Below are 21,300 nucleotides of genomic sequence, written 5' to 3'. Positions count from 1 at the left end.
TGGGCACAAAGAGCAGGGCAGGGCTGGGGGCTGCTCACACTCTTGGCAGGATGGAGGGAGGAACAGCCCTGAGCCTCTCAGTGGCTGCAAGGCAGAGGGGACGCTTTTAATAAAGTGCAAATCACGTGTTTGGGATGAAACAGAACCGCCCCCCCCCCCCCCCCCCCCGGGATTTAATTCTGTGCCAACCACAAAAGAAAGGCCATTAATTTTCTCCCAGCTCATAACAGAAAGTTTCCCACTATATGAAAGCTTTAATAAGATTACCCATAAACTTTATGTGTTTCGGAGCAGTCCAGGAAATTACAATTATCTTCTGCTCGCTGCAGAATAGGTAATGCCATCAACAGGAAAAATGTCATCCCTGCAAAGGTCCCCAGCATCATTAGCGTGCCGTGTCATTTGCTGGGCTGTAATTAAGGCACTTCGGGGAGGGGTCGGGGCGCACAGAGCGGGGTTTAATGCTCGGTTTAAGCGTCCGGGTCCCGGCGGGTTGGGCAGAGCCTCGGGCACAGCCTTGGGTGCCCGGGGGTGCCCAGAGGTGCTCGGGGGTGCTCAGGGGTGCTCGGGGGTGCCCGGAGGTGCTCAGGGGTGCCCGGGGGTGTCCAGGGGTGCCCAGAGGTGCCCGGGGGTGCCAGGAGGAGCATCCCGCATCCCCGCACGGAGCTGGCACAGCACACATCCCCACAGCTCCGGGGTGAGCCTTTCCTCGGTCGGATCGGGTTTCCCCTCCCTTTCCCGTTTTCCCGGGAAGCTGTCCTGGCCCTGCCGTTCACTAGGTGGAGATCTTTACTTGTCCACCGTCTCCGGGCTCTGCATTTTCATTCTGTGCGAGCGGGAGCTGCTGCAGAAACTCGGCTGATGAATTTTCAGATGCTCTCTCAGATGTTTAACTCTCCTCCGGGACACGCGGAGCTCCTTTTGCCGGAACACACGGCTGACAGGAACCGGGGCTTTCTGTGGCTCTGCTTCCAGAACCTCCCGGGTTACATCTGTGGTGTTCAGTGGCTGATGAGAATGAGAACGCTTGAAAGGAGATTTGCCTAACAAAGTAATGAAGAGTAAACGAGAGCATCAGCAGAGTGTGAGCAGCCCTCTACAGCCAAAATCCTACGCTGGAGAGACCCCGATTTCAGCAGCTCTGCCACAGGGATGCTCCAGCACACCCTGACCTCAGGAGGGCTAAAACCCCTCTCAAATTGAGCTGTTTCAGAGTTTTACCACGTCATCCTCAGCAGAAATATTGCTGCTAAAGATAAAGCTCTCTCTGAGCAGCCTCGGCAAGCAGAGCAGCACCAGCCCTCCTGTTTTGTTTGCAGGGAGATGCAGCCGAGATTGGCAGGGCCAGCAGGATTAAGCATCCCTCTGTTACAAATTTCCTGCCAGCGAGAGCAAAGAAAAATGAGATCCCAGGGGTGGAAGGGCAGTGTTCCTCCACAAGAATTCTCTCCACTGCAGCCAGGCACTAATTAGGAGAGCAGCTGAACCCTGAGTGTTGTCAGAAGATGAATATTAAACCGGCCAAACGCACGAGCACACAACGAGGTGCCTTAAACCTGACAATCACATTGCTGATAACACAAAACAGGGAGGGAAAAAAAGGCCCAAAGGGTGGGCAGCAACACAGGGCAGGTCTCTGGCCTTTTGTTTAGGTGTTCACATGGAAATTTGGAAGAAAAATGAAGATTCAGTTAAGGAATGCTTTAATTTTTTTATCACGAGGGAACATTGAAAAGTGTCTTGCTCTTCACTTGAAAGCAGATGTTCAGCTGGAAAGGAGCATTTTGCCAAAAATTATTTAGAACAATGTGGATTCAGGGGCAAATCTGTTCAACTCTCTGCTGAAACATCTTCAAGGCCTTCTTTCAAGGACTGAAAATGTCTTGCAGAGGGATCTTTTCCAGGTAAGTGTTACCAAAATGCTGTTGAGTGGCTCATGGAAGCCTGGTTTTCCCTGGATGGGTTTTGTTGGGAGTATTTTTCCTCTCATCACACTGACCTGCAGCCTCTGCACAACACTCAGGAGCACTTCTTTCTCACTTGGGAAGGGAAAATATCTGTGGGTAAGGAAGAAAAGCAGTGGAGGTCACTGGAAGTGTGGCAGGGTCCTCCTGAGGTTGTGGGGACTCTCCAAATGTCCTGGAAGCTGCAGGAGAGGGATGTGGATGTGGGAGTGCTGCAGGACAGGAGTGCAGACAGGAGTTAAGGGAAGAAAGGCAGCAGAGCAGAGAGGAAATGAGCTGAGAGAACTGGGATAGAGGGGCAGGAGCCAGGCCTGGGCACAGCTCTGATGTGTGAGGAGATTTCTGTTGGATCTCAGGATGGAAACCCTGCTTGGAATGGTCCTCGGCACAGGAGGAAAGGTGTGCTCTTCAAAGGAAGCACTTTCCTTGGGAATATTTCCTTGTTTGTGCAGGGAATCACTGGAAGCTACAGAAAAAGCCTTTGTGGATCCCTTTCCCTTTCCCTTTCCCTTTCCCTTTCCCTTTCCCTTTCCCTTTCCCTTTCCCTTTCCCTTTCCCTTTCCCTCTCCCTTTCCCTTTCCCTCTCCCCCTTTCTTTCACCCTTTCCTCCTTCCTCTGTCTTTGCCTTGCAATGCCCCTTTTCCTTCACCTTATTTTCCTTTTATTTTTCCTTTTCCTCTCTTCTTTCCTGCATTCCTGCCCTGTTTTTGCTGGCCCCAGCTGGGATGGCTGCCCTGAAATCCCCAGAGGAGGCAAACACATCCCTGCTCCCTGAATCCTTTCTGTCAGCAAGACTGATGGACATGTGCAAATGAGGGAGGGCTGAGAAATTACCTTGACTCTGTGCCACGGATTTTCTCAGGAGCTGAGCTGCAAAAGTGTCCTCTGGAAATACAGGGCAGACAATGGATGGGAGAGGAACGGGCTGGGATATCGAATTCAAGGAAGAGGAGGGAATAGGGAAATGTGGCAGCTCAGTGTGGGAACAAACCCAAAAATTCTTAATTTCCTTCCCGTTTAGCTCCATTTCCACGCAGGGAAGGGATCAGAGTCCCTAGAAATTACCCTTCAATCTTCCTGGAGGGGCTGGGCTGCTCTGTGGCCTCTGGGGAGAGACTCAGCTCCTTCCAAGGGGTCATTCCTTCCTCAAAGCAATATTTTATGGCCAGGTTTGTTCCCTGTGTTTCTCCAGTGACTGCAGGGGGAGCCTTGGCACCAAAATTAGGTTGAGCAGCTCGAAGGCAGGGGAACAAAAATGCCCATTCTGTTGGAAATTCGGGATTCAAACCCCAAATGGGGGATTTCGAAATCCAAGGGTCCAGTCACTGTCTGTGGCTACTCAGAGTGGAGCTGCTCCCAGCACAAAGCTGGGCACGTTCTTCAGTTTGCTGGGAAAATAAACTCAGAACACCTTCAGTTAAGCCCAGCTGAAGTTTTCAAGCCCTGGGGAGGGGATGTGGAAGGGTGGGGGGAGCAACAGGCCTGTTATTCTGTTATTCAGATTCCATTTCCCACAACCAGAGGGGTGGTTTAGGAGGAAAATCTGGTGGGAGCTCCATTGAGTGGAAGCACATCCTTTCCAGGATTTCTGGTTCCTAAGGAATATTTGTCATTTTGTTCCTTGTGCTATCCCAAGAGATGAGAGCCTGGACTAAAGCTCCAAGAAGCAGCAAGCCCAGCTCGTGTTTAAGATCCCAGCTGGTTTCCATCAGCAGAGTTTATTCATTTTGGGCTGAGCAGAGAGCTGCAGAAAAAGCAAGTGAAGCTGCAGAAATCAGTTTGGTTTCTGAATAAAGCTGTATTTTAATGAAGAAACAAATTCAATGCTGAAAAACACCAAGTGGGAAGAGTTTCTGTTACAAACTTTCACGCTGAGAAGCTTCTGTTTTCTTCAGGCCACTTCTTTCTTGGGAAGAACAATTTTGGAAAGAAGGCACCAGCTTTGGAAGGCTTTTCCATGCTGGATCAGTTCCCCTGAGGAAGCTCTGCTCTCCTCAAACCCTTCCTGAGTACTCCTTTAGGAAGGACAAGGTAAAGGTGGTGAACTCAGTCCTAAAAAGTTTCCTGCTGGCTTTAAAGCCCTGCTTGGCTTCTGCAGCAGCCAGGACACAAACACTTCCCTGGAGAATGCATCTCATGTGGTCCTGAGGCTCCAAACAGCTCCAGAGCCAGGAAACAGCTGAGAAATTACTCTGGATCCATCCAGAATGGAACTTCCCAGATCAAGCCACAGGAGAAACAGCAGCATTTGAGAGCAGAAGTCTGAGATTTTCCTTCCTTCTCTGGAGCAACAAAATCTCCAAGGTCACCTTGCAGCAAACTGGTGAGACACAGGCTGGATTAAGGTGATAATTTGGGTATAAAATTGGCTGGAAGACTAAATTCAAAGGATTGCAGTCCTTCTTACACAGCTCAAATTGTGGCTGCCTCCCTGCTGAGTCCCTTGGGCCGATCCTGGTGTCACAACCGTTCAATGTCTCCATTAAGAGCTGGGATCACGGGATGGAGAGGAGAGGAGAGGAGAGGAGAGGAGAGGAGAGGAGAGGAGAGGAGAGGAGAGGAGAGGAGAGGAGAGGAGAGGAGAGGAGAGGAGAGGAGAGGAGAGGAGAGGAGAGGAGAGGAGAGGAGAGGAGAGGAGAGGAGAGGAGAGGAGAGAGCAGGGGATGGAGTGTCTGGATGAAAGCAGGCTGGGGCAGCACTCAATCCCCTGGGAAGGGCAGGGCTGCCCTTCAGATGAACCTCAGGAACTCCAGCTCAGGCACATTCTGAGCTCAGTGCTGCTGTGGCAGCCAGGGTGTGATTATTAAAGGGAGTGATTATTCCCCTTTATTGACAGCTGAGACATCTGGGAACTGTGTACAGCTTTTGATTTCCAGAAGATGACCTGGATATTCTGGTGCAGCTGATGGAACCAGGGTGGTTGGAGCATCTGATGGAGACAAGAATGGTGCTTGTTTGGTCCTGGGAGGAGAAGGATTCAGCCTGGGAGAGGAATGTTCTTGATGTCTTCAACTCCAGAGGGCAGATGTAGGGAAGAGAGCCTACATCTCCCTTTGGAAGTGGCTGGAGTTTGGCTAAAAGGCAGCAGGAAACACTGATTATAAATGAGGAAAAATGTTTTAAGCCTGAGAGTGCTCAGACCCGGGATCAGGAGCCCAGAATGGCTGTGGGATCTTCATTCCTGAAGAACTGTAGAGTCATAGAACTCTGGAATGGTTTGGGTTGGAAGGGATCTCAAAGATTGTCTCATTCCAACCTTTCCACTGTCCCAGGCTGCTCCTAGCCCCAGTGTCCAACCTGGCCTTGGGCACTGCCAGGGATCCAGGGGCAGCCACAGCTGCTCTGGGCACCCTGTGCCAGCCCTGCCCACCCTCACAGGGAACCATTTCTTCCTAATATTTAATCTAAATCCACTCTCCTTTAGATTAAAGCCACTGCCCCCTGTCCTGTCCCTCCAGGCCCTTGTCCAAAGTCCTTCTCCAGCTCTCTGCAAGTCCCTTGAAGTACAGGGAGGGGCTCTGAGATATTCAAAGTTCCACTGTGCAAGGCCATGAGCAAACTGCTCAAATTCACAAATCTGTCCAATCTCCATAATTTCAGGTTTCGATGATTCCCATCCTGCAAGCATTCAGCAGAGAGCAAACGTCAGGAGGGACAGAAGGGGTTTCTGTGTGCTGCAGGAACTGTTTATCAGTCAGGTGGGTACCCTGTCCTTCACAGAGATGATATTCAGAGCAGATATCTTGAGGGAACCTTGCAGAGAAGAAGATGCACCTGACACACCAAGGTGAGGCTTTGGATGACTTATTGTCATGGCCTGGCAGATGCAAAACAGCTTCTTCAAGGCATTATATTTGAACTGAAAATATTTTTGGATGAGAAAGAGCTGTTATTTCTATGGAGGAGTTGGACTAAATAAAAAAATTTACTTTTCTGGAAAGAAAGCTCCTTCAGAATCACCACTGAAAACTCTCAGTGCTTTCTGAATCTTATCTCCTGGAGATGAAATAAATCCCAGGATCCAACAAATGGCACTTTTCCCCTTGTTCTCAGCTGGGCTCAGGATGGGCTGCAGGGAGCTGGGCGAGGATTTTGTGCTGTTCCCCCCAGCAGGGCAGGATGGCTGCTGGAAGGATGCAAAGCCCCCATCCTGCTGCCCAGTATCCCACAGGGATGCTGCTAAAGGAGCTGAACTAAATGTTAATCTGTGTCTCACCCAGGCTTGGCCTTTCTTTTATCCTCACACCCAGCAGGCTGCATCCCTGGAGTGGGCCAGGCCCTGCTGTCCTACTTCAGCAGCTCTGGAAAAGGTCTGCAGGAATTCCTGGTGCTCTGCCCTTCACCCTTAAATCCCTCTCTCCTCTCCTGCTGTGTCCCATCCACTGGGGACAGGGACAGATGTGTCCCTGTGCTGTGTGCAGGCAGCTGTGTCTGCACACAGGGCTGTGCTGCCTGGAAAAGGGAATTTTCTCATCTGGGAGGCAGCTTTGGGCTTGTGGCTGTGCCTCAGCAGTGACTCCTGGCAGGGAGGGGCTGCAAAGGGCCCGTCCCAAGGAGGGGATGCAGCTGCTCCCTATCCCAGCAGATCCCATCTGGATGACAGTGTTGGCTTCCCCAGGGCCAAAGGGTGTGGGGCAGTGTGGCTGTCACCCACAAGGTGGAAATTCAGCCCTGGGGTGGCCAAAAGCAGCCACAGGATCTGCCTTGGCTGGAATTTGCTCTCAAGTCAGACAGGGACAGAGCCCAGCAATCTGGGACATGAGAACACCAGGCAAGGAGGGGCCAGAGCTGCGTCCACTTCCCTAATTTGTCCCTCCCTGCCAAAAATCCCTGTCACTAAGAACCTGATGTCTTCAGACACTGGCATTCCTGCCAGGATTAATTTTCTAGTTGGCAGAGAAGGCCAATGACAGAAGCTTTTGCCAGGAACAGTGGAGAGCAATTTCTGGGGTGGTTGATCTCCTTTTGCAGGCAGCACCATGGTCACAGGTGGTGGAAAAGGCAATTACAGTGCAAAGAGCACGGCTGGAGTGGAGCCCGAGCCCCCAGCACTGAGCAGGCAGGGACAGAGCTGGTTTGCATGGCCATGGTGACACACTCCACCCTGCTCCCAGCCCTGCACACAATAACTCACCCAGCCTGGGGCAGGTTCCCCCGTGTCTGAAGGATGCAGCTGCTCTAGGAGTGTGGAATTATGCACAGGGCTCTAGGAAGGCTTTTCCCCACGCACAGCCCCTCTGCTTCCCGGTGCTTTTGCTGAGAGGCTTCTGCTGCTGCAGTCGGGGACAGAGCTGGGGATTTGGCTGGGCTTGGCTGCTCTGGAGCTGCCCCAGCTGGGAAGGGCAGGATGTGGTGCAGGGGAGCACAGGTCAGACTGCAGCCCTGGGATGCAATCTGTGCATTCTGTTTGTCACAAACCCCGGGTGCTCCTTGTGCTGCCTGTTTTATGCACAAGCACAGCTTTGTCCCCAGAGCTGGGGACAGCTTTAGTCCCAACAGAAGCCCTGCAGGGACAGGCTCACCACACAAGGGAGCAGGGGATTTCCTTCCTCATATTGTAAAGACCAAATCAGGACCTTGTATGAGTTCATCTCTGTTGGGACCCGACTAGGAGACATTTCCAGGATGTGAAGGATCACCCAGCCAGGCAACCACTCCCTGAGACTCCCCTGCTCTGGGTCCCATGTGCACAGGTCACTTAAATCTGAGCCTGGGACTTAGTGAAGCTCTGGAGGGGCCTCTCCCAGTCTCACCTTGTGTGAGGACTCAGAGATTTCAGGTGGAAGTGCCAAACTCTGCCAAAGAAGGAAGCTCCCATAAGATAAATCACCACAACAGGAACTCCAGATAAGCACAGATGGCAAAAAGGGAGGTGTTGATCCCACACCTCAACAGAAGTGAAGGTTTGGAATTAGCACACAAAATTCCAGTGTGCAGACTGGGAAAGGAAGCCACTGCTCACCCCTGGCAGCCCAGGCTGTGGGAATGTCTGTGAGCACCCCGTGGGTACCTGGAACTGGCACTGGGTAAAGGTGGCACCTCCAGAGAGCAACTTGGGGGTCCCCAAGAGGAGCAGGGTGAAGAAGGACCAGCTGTGGATCCATGGGGTGGTGACAGCTTCTGCTTAATCCCTCTCACTGCCTTTCTTTCCCTTCTCTCTTCCTGTTTCTTTCTATGCTTTGCCTCCCATTTACTCTTCAATAAAATCCCTTCTATTGACTTTGGCATGTGGTCTCTTTTGCACTTGAACTTGGGCAGAGGCACCTCTTAGAATAAAATCCCAACTTTGGTCCTTCATCTCCACCTGTCCCTGTCCCTGTCCCTTCACTGCCTGCTCAGGCTCCCTGTGGTCTTGTGACCCAAATGCTGAGGCCACTGACCTTCTTTTCCTCTTCTTTTTGCTGCCCAGTTTGATATTAGCTCCTGGCCAAGGAGAAAATAGGGCAGCTTCCTTGGCTGACCTCAGAGCTAAGACATCCATACAGAATAACTTCTGTGCAATGCCCAAAACCTCCAAGAAATGGGATGTGAGCAGCAAGGGAGGCTGAGACAGCTCCTGGAATTTGTTCTGGTCTCCTGGCTGCTCTCAGTGCATTTCTGCCCATTGCTGTGTTCAGGAGAAAAGCAGGGGCTGAAATAATTCTGCATTTGGGGCAGTGGCCAATGTCAGTCCTGGTGGCATCTCTGGGTCTCTGAAGGCCAGCTGTGCAGGGAGCAGACTGGGGGAGAGGATGCTTCTCCTCTTCTGAGCTCACATCTGTGTCTGCTCTGGGGGCTGGAGCACGAGGGGCTGGGCTGAGGGAGAGGCTCAGGGTGCTGGGATGGTTTGGTGGGAAGAGCAGAAGGCTGAGAGAGGCTCCTGCTGCTCCTGAGGGAGGCTGTGGGATGGGTGGAGCTGGCTCCTGGTGGATGTGCTTTGCAAAGGACACGAGGCAGCAGACACAGCCAGCAGGAATGTCACTAAATGTAGGAGAAAATGAAAATTTCAAAATGAGGGACACCCAGCCTTGAAGTAAAGGTGTGATTTTCATCCTTGGAGGCTTGACACTTGAGACCTTGAGCAGCCTCCTCTGTCTTTGCTGGCGTCCCTTCCTGAGCAGGGCTTGGGCTGGACACTCCTGGCAGCCCATCCTGGCATGAATTATTCCATGAATCTGGGATTTTAAGACTGTCTAGGGAGAAGAATGATATTGTAGATCTGATCCCAGCAGGGGCGAGGCCACTGACCAAAGAGGAATTGCTTCCTTGGTCTCCTGTCCCAGTACTGTGTACTTAATTTGCACCTTGGCTGCAGGAGATGAAAAAGAACTGATTCATCCATAGAGGAAATTCAATTAAGCAGCAGCCCCAGCCTCGTGAATATTTAAAGGGCTGGAGATGTGCTGTGAAGGGCATTGGTTGGGCAGCTGTGCAGAAAATCCCTTGTAAGTCTTTAATAAAACTTCATGAGGCAAAGAGCAACAGAGCAGCAAGGAGGGAGAGGTGCTCTCCTGCAGGAAAGGGAGCAGAGCCTGTGACACACCTGGGGCTGGGACAGAGCTCCCTGGGCACTCCCTGAGCTGCACTGTGTGCTCAGCAGGGCAGGGGTGAGAGTGCAGGACTCCCAGTGACACCTAGAGGAGCTGGAACAGAGTCTAGGTAGTGTTTTATATAATAAATAATATTTATTTTAATATTTTAAAATATTTACTTTCATATTTATTTAAATATTTATTGAAGGGCCTTCAAAGGCCACACCCTGGCAGTGCCAGTGCCACAGTCGTGGCCCTGCCTGGATGGCTCCGAGGTGGAAGCAGAACAGAGCTTGGGCACGAGATCTCACATTTTTATAGGTTTTAATCCATTTGCATACAGAAGTCAACTGTCCAATTGATAGCTCCAAATCATGAAGTTTCATCCTCCTTGCTTGCTTGCCCACCCTCCTCTTTTCACATTGTTTATGCTTAGGGCCTGAAGTTTGAAGAGATTGTCCTTGAGTCCCCAGCTGGAACAGGACTGTTTTGTCTTCACCACCCAAGTACAACAAAAAGCACACCCAAGCAGAACAGAAAAAACTTAAGGCATCACCAGCAGGAGCAGATTCCTCAGAGGCAGCTCCTGCCTGTGGAGAGCAGGGATCTCACAGCTCCCAGCTGCTGCTCCCCAGCTGTGTCTGGATTTTTGGCATTTTCCTGCTGTACCTGAGGTAACCCCTCGTGCTGTGTAAGGTCAGGGGAGAGGATGGAGTCCAGACTGGGCCATGGTGGGATTTGAGCTCTTCAGCAGCTCCTCACCAGCAGAGCCATGGAAAACCCCTGGTCCACTGCAGCCCAAGGGTGGCCTTTAACCCCCAGCTCTGCTGTCCATGGTGCCTGGAGAGCTCCCTGGAGCAGAGGCTGGGCAGTGCTGAAGGAATAAAGCAGGGATTTATTCCAAGCCCTTCCAAGGATTCACCTTGGGCACTGCAAGAGCCCGGCCGTGGCTCCAGCCAAGATGGAGCCAAGATGGATCCGAGTCACGAGTTCTCACACTTGGATCACTTTGGCTCCATTTCCATCTTGGCCTTCATTGTCCAATTGCAGCTCCAGCTTCTGCAGTGCCATCCTCCCACATTCTCTCCTCCAGTCGCTGCTCTTTGCACTTTTTGGGGCTGAAGCTGCAGCGCTGTCCTTGGTTGTGGGGCTGGCAAAGGATTGTTTTGTGTGCCTGAGCTGGGAGGAGAACTTGCTGACACTTTGGATGGAGTTCAGAGTCACACACCAATGCAGTGCAGAGTCTGGAAATAGGAAAGCTCAAACTTCAGGCATCAGACAGGGCTGCAGAGATGGGCAGTGCAGGCTCAGCTCAGCCCCAGTCAGGGTCCCTCAGGTGGGCCCAGCACAGGTGAGGTCTGCCAGCCCCACTGGAGCCAGGTGCCTGCTGAGCTCTGGGAACAGCCCCCAGGAAGGCTCAGCCTCACGCTGCCTCTCTCTCATCTCTCCTTCAGCTCCCCTTTGGAATTTTAAATTTAGGGATTTTCCTGAACTTCTCAGTCTGTCGTGCAAGTCCAAGGAGCAGGAGCTCCCCAGAGAGGACAGAAGGGCAGCCCTGCAAGGACAGTGCAGCAGGACCTGTGCTCCTGCCAGCCTCAGCTCCTCTGTCCTGCCCGTGCCACCCCCAGGGACCCAGGGCAACCTCACAAAGGGAGCCAGGGCTGGGACACATCAGGGCTTGGGGATCTGAACCTTCAGGGCCAGCACGAGGCTTCTTACTCACACAGAGGGGATTGCAGAGCAGAGAGCCCCTGCTTGAATATTTGCCAGCAGTGACATCTGTGACCAGCCCAGGGTCCCTCCGTGCTCAAGTGACAATCACTGTGGTGGCACTGCTGGCACCACCGTGGGCAGCTGTGGCTGCTCAGTGTGTTCCTGGGGGGACACACACCCTTAGCACTCCTCAGTGTTTTAAACCTTAGTCAGTCACTCAGAAAATGCTTTTCAGGATGACTCCACCCGCAGTAAGGACGATGGGCTGCTGTAACATTTTGTGTGAGGTGACAGTTCCAGCAGCTACCACAGTCAGGTGAGGTCAGTGACCCCGTGTGCTGTCCCTCGAGTGTCCAGGACACAAGGACAGGACAAGGTTATAAGTCCCAGAGCACTTTCCCACCTCCTGAGGCTTTGTTCCAGTCTGGCTTCCAGGACAGCTGCATTTCTTGTCCAAATGAGATTTGCTGTCAGTGGAGAAGGTTCCACCACGCTCCAAGAGCAGAGCTGTCTGCTGGAATGCTCATCCCAGCAATCCGAGGCTCAGAATTTGATGTGACAAAGTTCAAATTAGCTGTCTTGTTCCTTTCCAGAAATGCCATGGTGCATGAAGTTCTGCCTATGTTCATCCAGATCCACTGGTAGATCTCCCTGTCAAAGTCCAACTTTTGAGAAGAATCCTTTGGGATGAGAGGCACGGAACAATATCATTATTATGTATCTGCTCCTGAAATTAAAATCCGGTGCTCCAACACTTTGGAGAATTTTGTTGTATTGGCCTTTGAAGAATCATCTCCAGGGCAAATCCTTCTCCAGTTGAAATCTAGGATTAAACACACGAATGCTGCCCTTTGCTGGAGGAAGGAATGTCTAGGAAATGGACCTTGAAGCAATAAGTAAATGCAGCAGTTTCTCCTGGTGTGCAGCTGCTGAAGCAATGAAAGACAGAGAAATATGAAGGACAGGCTGCTGTAACATATGAGCTCTGTCAACAAAAGAAATGTCATGTCAGCCTTGGATGAACACCCTCAAATCAACAGCGGACATTGGATTGACTCAGCTGCTGTCAGGATGTCCTATTAAGAGATGGATGACTTCAGAGGGAGAATTTCTCAATCCATTTATATGAAGAATTTGCCTCTAAATTCAAAAGGAGGTTCTCAGCAGAATTGCTTTAAAATTTATAACCCAGCATCTGTATCTCTTTTGTTTCCCCGGTGAGGCAGAGGCAGGAAGGTGAAATATTCCCAGAGTGTGTCTGGCCCTCACTGTGCTGCCCAGACCCTCCACATTCCCTGCTCTGGGACCCATCACTCTTCTCTCTGCCTGTCCTGGCACTTGCTCTGCTTCAGCCAATATAATCCAGGGCTGATCATAATTCATCTGCTGGATTTGGGCTCCACACTGCTCTGGTCAGAGGCTTTGGGAGATGCCAAGCTTTTGTCCAGGATGGTTTTCCTGTCCTGAAAGCTGCAGTCAGGAGAAAATGATTTGGGAAGGAGGATGGGGAAGTGCCAGCTCTCTCTGACCTCTTGGATTTTCACATGTGCTCTTTATATTTTCCACCAGACAGATTTGCCATTCTTCCACTGGTGGAATTCAGCAGCAACTACAGGAAGCAGGCTGACTTCAAATGGCATCTAAACACCAAAACCCAGGCACCAGTGCATTCCTCCATCCTTGTTTAAATCCCTTGAGAGCTGGGCTTGGAGCAGTCCTGGAGATCCCTCTGGAATAGGTGAGCATGAAGAAGGAATCCCACAGAGCTGTGTGGGGGCTCATTCCTGCCTGGTGCTCACAGCATCTCCCACCAGGACAGGAGAGGCCCCAGGCAGTCCCTGAGGGCTGGTCTGGGCCCAGGGAGACCTTGGCTGCTGTCCTTGGGATGGCCTGGGGGGGCTGCATTCCCTGGTGCTCCTTTCCATGGGATAATTGGTGCTCCCTGGGCCCAGGGAAGGTCCTTCAGCAGCTGAATGCAGCTCAGAGTGGTGGGGAGGAGAGGAGATGAGAGGCACACCTGGGCTTTTGACCTTCCCAGTGAATATTCCACGTGCTTGTGAGTGGAACCACTCCAAAGGGCAGCTCTTGTCCCTCTGAGCTCCTTTCCCAGCAGGCAATCCCAGACCATTCATTCCCATTCCCTTTTTTACCAGCTGCAGCCTCAGCACAGCCTGGTGTGGGATCAGCTGGCCTTGGTCTTGTGGCCACATCACATCTCACAATTTTCCTGACTTGTCTTGTTTTTGAGAAATCACATGGTCTGAACTGAGCTGGACTTCCACAGCCTTGGGAAACTTCTGGTGTGGGTGATTTTCCAGAAGATGATGGAAAATCCGTTCTTGGTGGATTTATTTTATGTGTTTACCCAAGCCCTGGTGTCTCTGACCTGTGTGGTGTCTTTACATCCAGGGATGGCTTTAAATAGAGCTGGCCAAAATCCCCCTCAGCACCAGCAACGCTCTGGGAGTTTGTCAGATGTTCAGTTTCTCAAAGGCTGCTTAAGATTTCAGTTTAACCAGTTTTAAGTCAGATTTAGAAGTCATGAACACAGCTCACTCATCTGCATAATCTCTGGATTGTTATTCCTGTGCTGAAAAACTGAAAATTTCTGCTCTCAGTGCTGTCAGAGCTGATTGTTCTCCCCTGAGTGAAGAGTGTTGTAAAGAATTCATGGACCACTGCCCTTCTTGTCAGTGCTATCCCAATGAAAATAGAGGGAAGTGCTAAAGGGAATCCTCCTGGTCTGGTTTGGGTTTGGTTTGGGCCCAGGCAGGGATGATCACCTGTGTGATGTGGGACCAGGCACCTCCATAAATTCATGGCAGTGGCAGGAGCTGCACAGATCTCGAGGTACCTCTTAGAGCTCCTTCCTGTCTGTGCTGTTTCCAGCTGGCTGCAAACTTGGAGATTTTTGTTTCAGTTTCAGGGAAAAAAAAAATCATGCTATTTAAATGCTTGTGTGGAAAACCATTCCTTTTTCCCTCTGCTGCTTGGGCTCTGCTTGTTCTCTCACCAGTGTTCCATGTCAAGGAGGAGGGAGATGGTTCATTGCACACCCTGTGAGCTGGGACTGGGCAGATGTGTGACTAAACCTGCTCCAGGACACAGCTGCTGTCCTCAGCCACATCTTGTCACACTTTGGCATTTCCCAGTCTTGTTTTGCTGCTCACAATGAAGGCAGCCCCTCCTGGGAGCTGGGAACCATCATGGGCCTGGTTCCTCCTCCTGCTCTGCTCACAGAGCCCGGGGGGGTTTGCAGGTTAAACCTGTGAGGGACAGGGACAATGACAGTGACAGCCCAGTGCCACCCCTGGAGGGCAGCTGGAGGCACAGCTGGCTCCCAGGCAGTGCCTTCCCACTGCTTCATCTGCACAATAATTAATAATTAATTGCCAGCTTGGTTCTGCCCCCTGCTCCTTGTCACTGGTGTGGGCACTGTTCACACCCACAGGTGTCCCTCCTGTCCTGTGCTCTTACTGGGAGGGGCTATAAGGGTTAAGGAGGATTTCCAGACACACCTGTAGGGTTAAGGAGGATGTCCAGGTACAGCTGCAGGGTTAAGGAGGATTTCCAGACACACCTGTGAAGGTCTCAGCCTCCAGCCTCCCATGCTATTGGATTAGGGAGGGCTGGCACTCCATGGAATAATCATGGGATGGTTTTGGTTGCAAGGGACATTAAAGCCCATCCCAGCCCTGCCATGGCAGGGACACCTCCCACTGTCCCAGGCTGCTCCAAGCCCTTTCCAGCCTGGCCTGGGACACTTCCAGGGATCCCAGGGCACCACAAGTGCTCTGGTTGCTCTGTTGTTCATGAGTACACAGGAACTTGTCACAGCATCAACCACCCCAAAGCTCTCCTGGGGCTTGGGGGCTGTTTTGGGGGTGTGAGGCCCCTGGGAAAGCAGAGGGGATGGCAGTGAATGGGGTCCTGGATGTGTCATCACCCTGTCCCTGTCCCTGTCCCTATTGCTCCCCAGCACATTGCCTGGGTTTGGGGATTCCTCTCCTGCACCAAAGATGTTATTGGGATCTGCTCCCACAGGAAAAGGAGAAGCTGGAGCTGCTCCAGGTCAGGGGATGGGGTTTTGTGACTGTTCACTTGGTGGAGAGCACTGAGGGAGTGCCAGGACAGCCCTGGGCAGGGGTGTGGGATGGACACTGGGCCCCTCTGTCCATTTTCCCCTCCCTTCCCCGAGGATCTGACTGTGGAGTGCAGGAAGGAAGCACAGACAGCAGCTACACAAGTGAAATAAAAGAAAAAATAAAGCCCTAGAAACACTGATGGCAATTAATGTGTGTTAGAAGTTACGAACTGGAGATCACTGTCACGCTGGAGCACCTGGGAAAATCTGTGGCTGGCACAACAAAGGGATAAAAAAAGGCATACATTTTGATGAACATAAAGAAATCAATCTGTTCTGAATTTGGGAAGAAGCAGGGTGAATAGTACATGAGGAGGATGAATTATTTTCCAGTCCTTTGACAGGGAAGGATGATGTTAAACAATATTTGTCATCAGGGAAAATATTTATATTACAAACACAGAAAACCCTGTGCTGAGGAGCCCAGAAAGGGCTGGTTCCCCTGGGGACATCCCTGAGGGTCAGAGGGGGCTTCAAGCCCTGCCAGAGGGGTTTGGGAGTTTGACCCCAGCCATGGGAACACTGGAGGAGCTGGGATGGGATCCTGTCAAAATGGGACTAAATTTAACACCAGTCAACAACCTCAGAGAAAGTAGGTCTCATCTGACTAACCTGAGCTCTTCTATTTTTAATGATATGCAAAATAGATTGGTAACGATATCTACAGAGGTGTGGTAAAATATTTCATCACCCTGGGATGGCAGCACAGCTCATTGCAAGATGAATTGAGTCCAGCTGAGGGAATGAGGGAACCAGCACCTTCTGGAACAGAAAAACATTGATTTTTCCTCATATAACCAAACATCCCAGGCTGAGCACAGAGCTGCTCCTTTCTGAGCCTATTGACCTACATAATTTCAGTTTGGAATTAGTTGTACCTTTTTTTAATACCTGGTTTGTAGCAATAACAAAAATTATTTTGCATTTCCTCTGTAGTATTTGTCTCTTTCCCTGGAATTCAATTCTCCTTTATCACGAGCATATTTTCCCTCAGTTCTGCCTTCTCTTCACCTCCCAGTTTTCTTGCTTTGGGAGGTTATGTCCTTAGCAGCAAAATTTCTATTTGAGAGGCCCAGGGCAGGCTTCATCTGAGAGATTTTGCTGTCTTCAGTGCAAATATTTACATCTGAGCTGGGCCAGGTTCCCTTTCTAGCTGGCAGAAGCAGCTGCAGATGTTCTGTGCACATCCCCTCATGCTGGGCTGGGGCAGCTCAGCCGTGCCCCACAAGGCTCTGGTCCCTCCTGCCTGTTGAGAAACTCCAGGATAACAAACTCAGATGTGATTTCCTCCAAAAAATCCCAATCTCTGGAAAGGAAACAGCCCTGAAATGAGGATTTGCATTAAAAAAAAAAAAAAAGGTGCCAAATTATCCATGCAAGATTTTGTTTTACCTCCCAGTACCCTGCAGTAGAAATGATTTTTCTGGTTGTCTGATCTGGATTTTAGATCTCTCCAGTCTGGCTGAGCTTTCTGACCTGTGGTTCTTGCATTTGGAGGTGCAGTGGGAATCCCAGTCCCTGCTCAGAGCTGGAATGGGAATAAAGACTGAACACCCATTGTGTCATGGGCACTCCTAGAGCCTGCAAGGTTCCTGAATGGAATTTTGTTCCTTCCTCCCTCCTTGGTCTTCCTTCCTTCCTGGAATCCTTCCTTCCTTCCCTCTCTCTTTAGTGTTTTCATTCCTTCAGAGGACTCTGTAAAAATATTGTGGGTTTGTTTTTATTTTGCAGGTATTGTGCCTCTGTCCAAAAGCTGACTCTGTCCATGTTATTCTTTGCAAAAAAAATTAAGTGGTATATAAAAATAATCCTTTCTTTAGCTTCTCACAGGCTTCTCAAATTGTTGTTGTCCTGTCCTTGGAATATCCTCTCTTGCTTTTCCTCTGCACACTCCTTGCATTTTGACAGCTCAGTCACCTGCAGCTTCCTTGCCTTTCCCTCAAAGTCCATCCAACAATCTCACACTGCTGTGGTTTTGGTAAATTTAAGTGAAATCCGCTTTTCCAGGGTTGGATTCCTGTTGTGACTCCCTCAAATTCACAACTCCACAGAACTGGGCTCCCTCTGGAGTCTGCTCCTCCCACCTTTCCAGCTCCTCACTGATATTTTTACCTTTCACTCTGCTCTTCTCCATTTGTTTGTTCATTTTTCCAAGTATCTGCACTGACCTTCATGAAAAACAAACTTTCCCTGAATTTCTCCCAATTATTTGCCACCTTCCTGGAAAGCCCCAGCTGTGCCTGCACCCTGAGCTTCTCCCCGTGCTCTTCTCTCACCATCCCTTCCCCTACCCTGGTTATTTTGTGGGCATTTCCCTCTTTTCCACTTTGATTTTTTCCCTTTTCCACTTTGATTTTGCCCTTTTCTATTTTCTTTTCCGTGTCATGGTGGGGCCTGTGGGATGGTTAAAAACTTGACTCCCAACAGGAGAAGGAGAAATTTGTGGTGGAAGGAGAAATTCCTCCTGGATTGAGGATGCTCTGATGGAACAGGAGGTCTGAGCATCCCAGAGTTCTCTCTGCAGCAGGGAAAAATCAAATCCTTTGCAGTGAGAAGCTCTGGAGGTCCTTGATACAAGGGTAATCATTATTTCCCTCCTCATTTCCTAACTTTTAGGGGATGTGAGTAAAAACCATCAGGAACTCTTCCACTCCATAGCACTGCCATGATACAAAGATTTTATGAGTTCATATTTAAGCAGTTATAGAGCTTAACACGAATTCATTGGGATTTTTATTTTGGAAATTTGTTTCACACCCAGTTATGCATTTTTAATTGACAATTTGTCTCAAGCTTGCTTGAATACCAATTAAAATTCAATCAAAATACACTAAACTAGCATTGTTAAATGGACTTTAAATTAAGTATAGGCAGGGAAAAGTCTATCTAAACTTGATCTGCATGAAAAATTTATCCAAAAATTGCTGTTTTGGGCCAGAACTCCCTCCCCTGCTGCTTGTGGGTCAGAAGTGGGAAATAGTCTGCTCCAGTGGCAGAACTTGCAGGAATTGGATTTTGGGAAGTTGTAAGGAATGAGAGGAAAGTAATTTGGTTCAGAATTCCTGAGCTCTGCCAGCCGAGTTCCCCTCACACAAAAATCCCAAAGCTTTCACCTAAACTTGCTCATGAAGGACTGCAGATTTTGTCCTCAGAGGATTTATTTCTTGGGACCTTTCATTTCTTGGGACCTTTCACTCTCCATTTTTCATGTTGTTTGGGAGTTGAACAGGAAGAAAAAGTTTGGAAAGAGATACTGAGAGATTCTGTTGGATAATTCTGGTGCTTAATTAGATGTTAATGGCTTTTCCTCAGTGCAACAACCTGTGCTCTTTATCAAATGAGAAGCCTCTTGCAAGAGGTTAATTTGGGAATATCTTGTAATAAAGACGAATATTTGTGTAATAAAATCAGTGTGTCTGTGTCCTGTGAGAGAAATACTCAGTGTGGGAGTTTAGCAAGGTCACTTGATGCTGCAAGTGCTGCTAAAATAGGAATTCATCCCTGTGTAAACATTAGTTATATTAATTGGGGAATTAGTTATCTGCCAGTGCTTAAGCAAGTCTCTTACCGAACTCAGAGAGAGCAGAGAAACCTCTGAAAAGATAATTGAGATGAGACAATGCCTTCTTTAAAGATCATTCACCATTTAAACTTCTTTAAATAATTAATTAGGCTCCGAAAGATCATTCTGAGAGCTGGTGAACTCTGCATGGAACACGGGGACCTAATTTAAGGCAGAGCATCAAACGTCTGTTCAGATCTTATAGAAGTGAAGGTAGAGCAGAGAAAACAGCATGAACATGGAAAAAAGCCCATTTTAATGACATTCCAAGAATTTCTTGCAGAAACACCTCCAGAAACGATGGGGAGGCAATGAAGACAGTGACAGGAGGCATTTCTAGCACCTGTCTTGGAGCTGTGCCCTCAGACACACGTGTGGAGAAGCAGCAAAAACCTCTCTGCAGCTGAACAGATTCCAGAGCATCCCTGTGCCCCTGGAACCGGCAGCACGTCCTGCCCAGCGCTGGGAGGGGACAGGCACAGGGCAAACTGTGGACACACACATTTAGAGAGCTGGGCAATTACAGCTTGGCAATTCCTTTCAGGCCTGGATTTCTCCTGACTCTCAGCTCCATTCCCAGGCTGACAAGCTGACTGCAGCTTCAGTTAGGGAGGAGTCTCCCAGGGTGACAACATGGTGACAAACAGAGTGGAATTCATCACCAGCATTAACCCCTGGTGTCTTTCCCGTGGGACACATCCTGAGGTGCTGTCCCAAGGATGTTTTTCCCAATTGTCCAATGAGCTCCTGTCCTGTCCTGGCTGCACTAACACACTTTAAATCCGGGCTGTCTGTACAATAAATTGGCCTTTTTTCCCCACAGAGCTCCGTGTGTGTTGCTGTCTTTTCTCTCTCTGCAGCACAGTAACAACAGCAAACCTCAGCCCCTGGAGCTCCCAGCTCAGGGCACAGTCACTGCCAGGGAATGGGTGCTGGCTGGAGAGGTTTTGTTGGGGTGGCACCATCCATGGGGCTGGCACAAAGTGCCAGGGCAGGGAAGGAGCTGGGCTTGCCTCTGGGGAAGGGGAGGCTGAAGGAGCCTCCTGGGGGTGGTGACAGCGAGGACAGGGCTGGGGGGACAGGAGGGGACAGGGATGGAGGGGACAGAGCAGTGGTTAAAGGTGGGAAGGGTTTCGGAGGCCCAGTGCAATCCCTCTCCATCCTTTGGAGTTTTCCAGATCCAGGCTGGCCTGGCCCAAAGCCCACCCTGCTCAGAGTGGGGTGGAGGCTCCAGTGCTCCCTCACAAACATTTCCATGTTGCTGTGATACTCTCACAGGGACTGCAACACTCCACACCCATCCATCAGAGCTCTCTTTCCCAGCTGGAAATCTGTGCTGGCTGACCATGGAAATCGTGGAGAAAGCTGGGGAGAGAGGGCAAGATTTCTGCTTGTCCTCAACACCCAGGAGCACTGAGGCACAGAATGATGAGGGCCAGCTTTCCAAACAGTCACCAAAGCCAGGAGTCCTGCTTTCCCTGGGAAACAATCCTCTGCTGGCAAAAGAAACAGGATTCAGCCCTTTTGACTTTTAAAGGATATACCACAAACTGCATTGTGCATCCCGAATTTCCCATCACAATCAATTGCATTCTGATTAATTGCAGCTGTACAACTTTGTGGCCATCACTTCAGGATGTCACCAGACCCAACCTGGGCCAAAGCTTGGTTCTGCATCTTCCTTCAGGAAGCGTCTGCATTTTGGAAAGGCAGTGAATAGCCTGGTGTCCAGGGTGAGATTTCCAAGGAATGCACAAGGAAGGGTTTCTGGAGGAGGAGCAGCCTTGGCTGGGAGCTGCTGGCCTTAGGAGGGACATCCCATCCCATCCCATCCCATCCCATCCCATCCCATCCCATCCCATCCCATCCCATCCCATCCCATCCCATCCCATCCCATCCCATCCCATCCCATCCCATCCCATCCCATCCCATCCCATCCCATCCCATCCCATTATCCCATCCTATCCCATCCCATTATTCCATCCCATCCCATATTCCCATCCCATGTTCCCATCCCAATGGATCCCTGTGAGCTGCACTTGGAGGAACTCTCTGCTGGATTCCTGCAGGATGGGAATCATCAAAACCTGGGATTGTGGAGATTGGACAGATTTGTGAATTTGAGCAGTTTGCTCGTGGCCTTGCACAGTGGAGCTTTGAATACCTCCCAGCCAGAACCTAAAGGGGTTTGCAGAGAGCTGGAGAGGGACTTTGGACAAGGGCCTGGAATGGTTTTAAACTGAAAGAGAATATATTTAAATTCAATATTAGGAAGGAATTGTTCCCTGTGAGGGTGTGAGGCCCTCCCCAGAGGATGCTGCTGAGGAGTAGGGTGGTGGAGGGCTGTTCCCTAATGAGGAGCAGTTTGTGGTGGCTGATAAGAACTATTTTACAGCAGAACATAAT

The 21,300-nt window shown here is 50.2% G+C and overlaps 1 long non-coding RNA gene across 1 annotated transcript; it reads left to right on the top strand.

Annotated features, from left to right (window-relative positions):
• Window positions 1–876: 876 nt before the first annotated feature.
• On the top strand, window positions 877–12,261 carry LOC148221599 (uncharacterized). Its single transcript, XR_015807763.1, has 4 exons — window positions 877–1,904; window positions 3,601–4,287; window positions 5,565–5,662; window positions 11,782–12,261. It is a non-coding gene; the product is annotated as an uncharacterized LOC148221599 (long non-coding RNA).
• The last annotated feature ends 9,039 nt before the right edge of the window (window positions 12,262–21,300 follow it).

This window comes from Sturnus vulgaris, chromosome 20 (assembly GCF_052056855.1).
Source record: "Sturnus vulgaris isolate bStuVul1 chromosome 20, bStuVul1.hap1, whole genome shotgun sequence".
Taxonomy (NCBI): Eukaryota; Metazoa; Chordata; class Aves; order Passeriformes; family Sturnidae; genus Sturnus; species Sturnus vulgaris.
The sequence above is the reverse complement of the archived record's forward strand: the minus strand, read 5'-3'. Positions and strand labels throughout refer to the sequence as shown.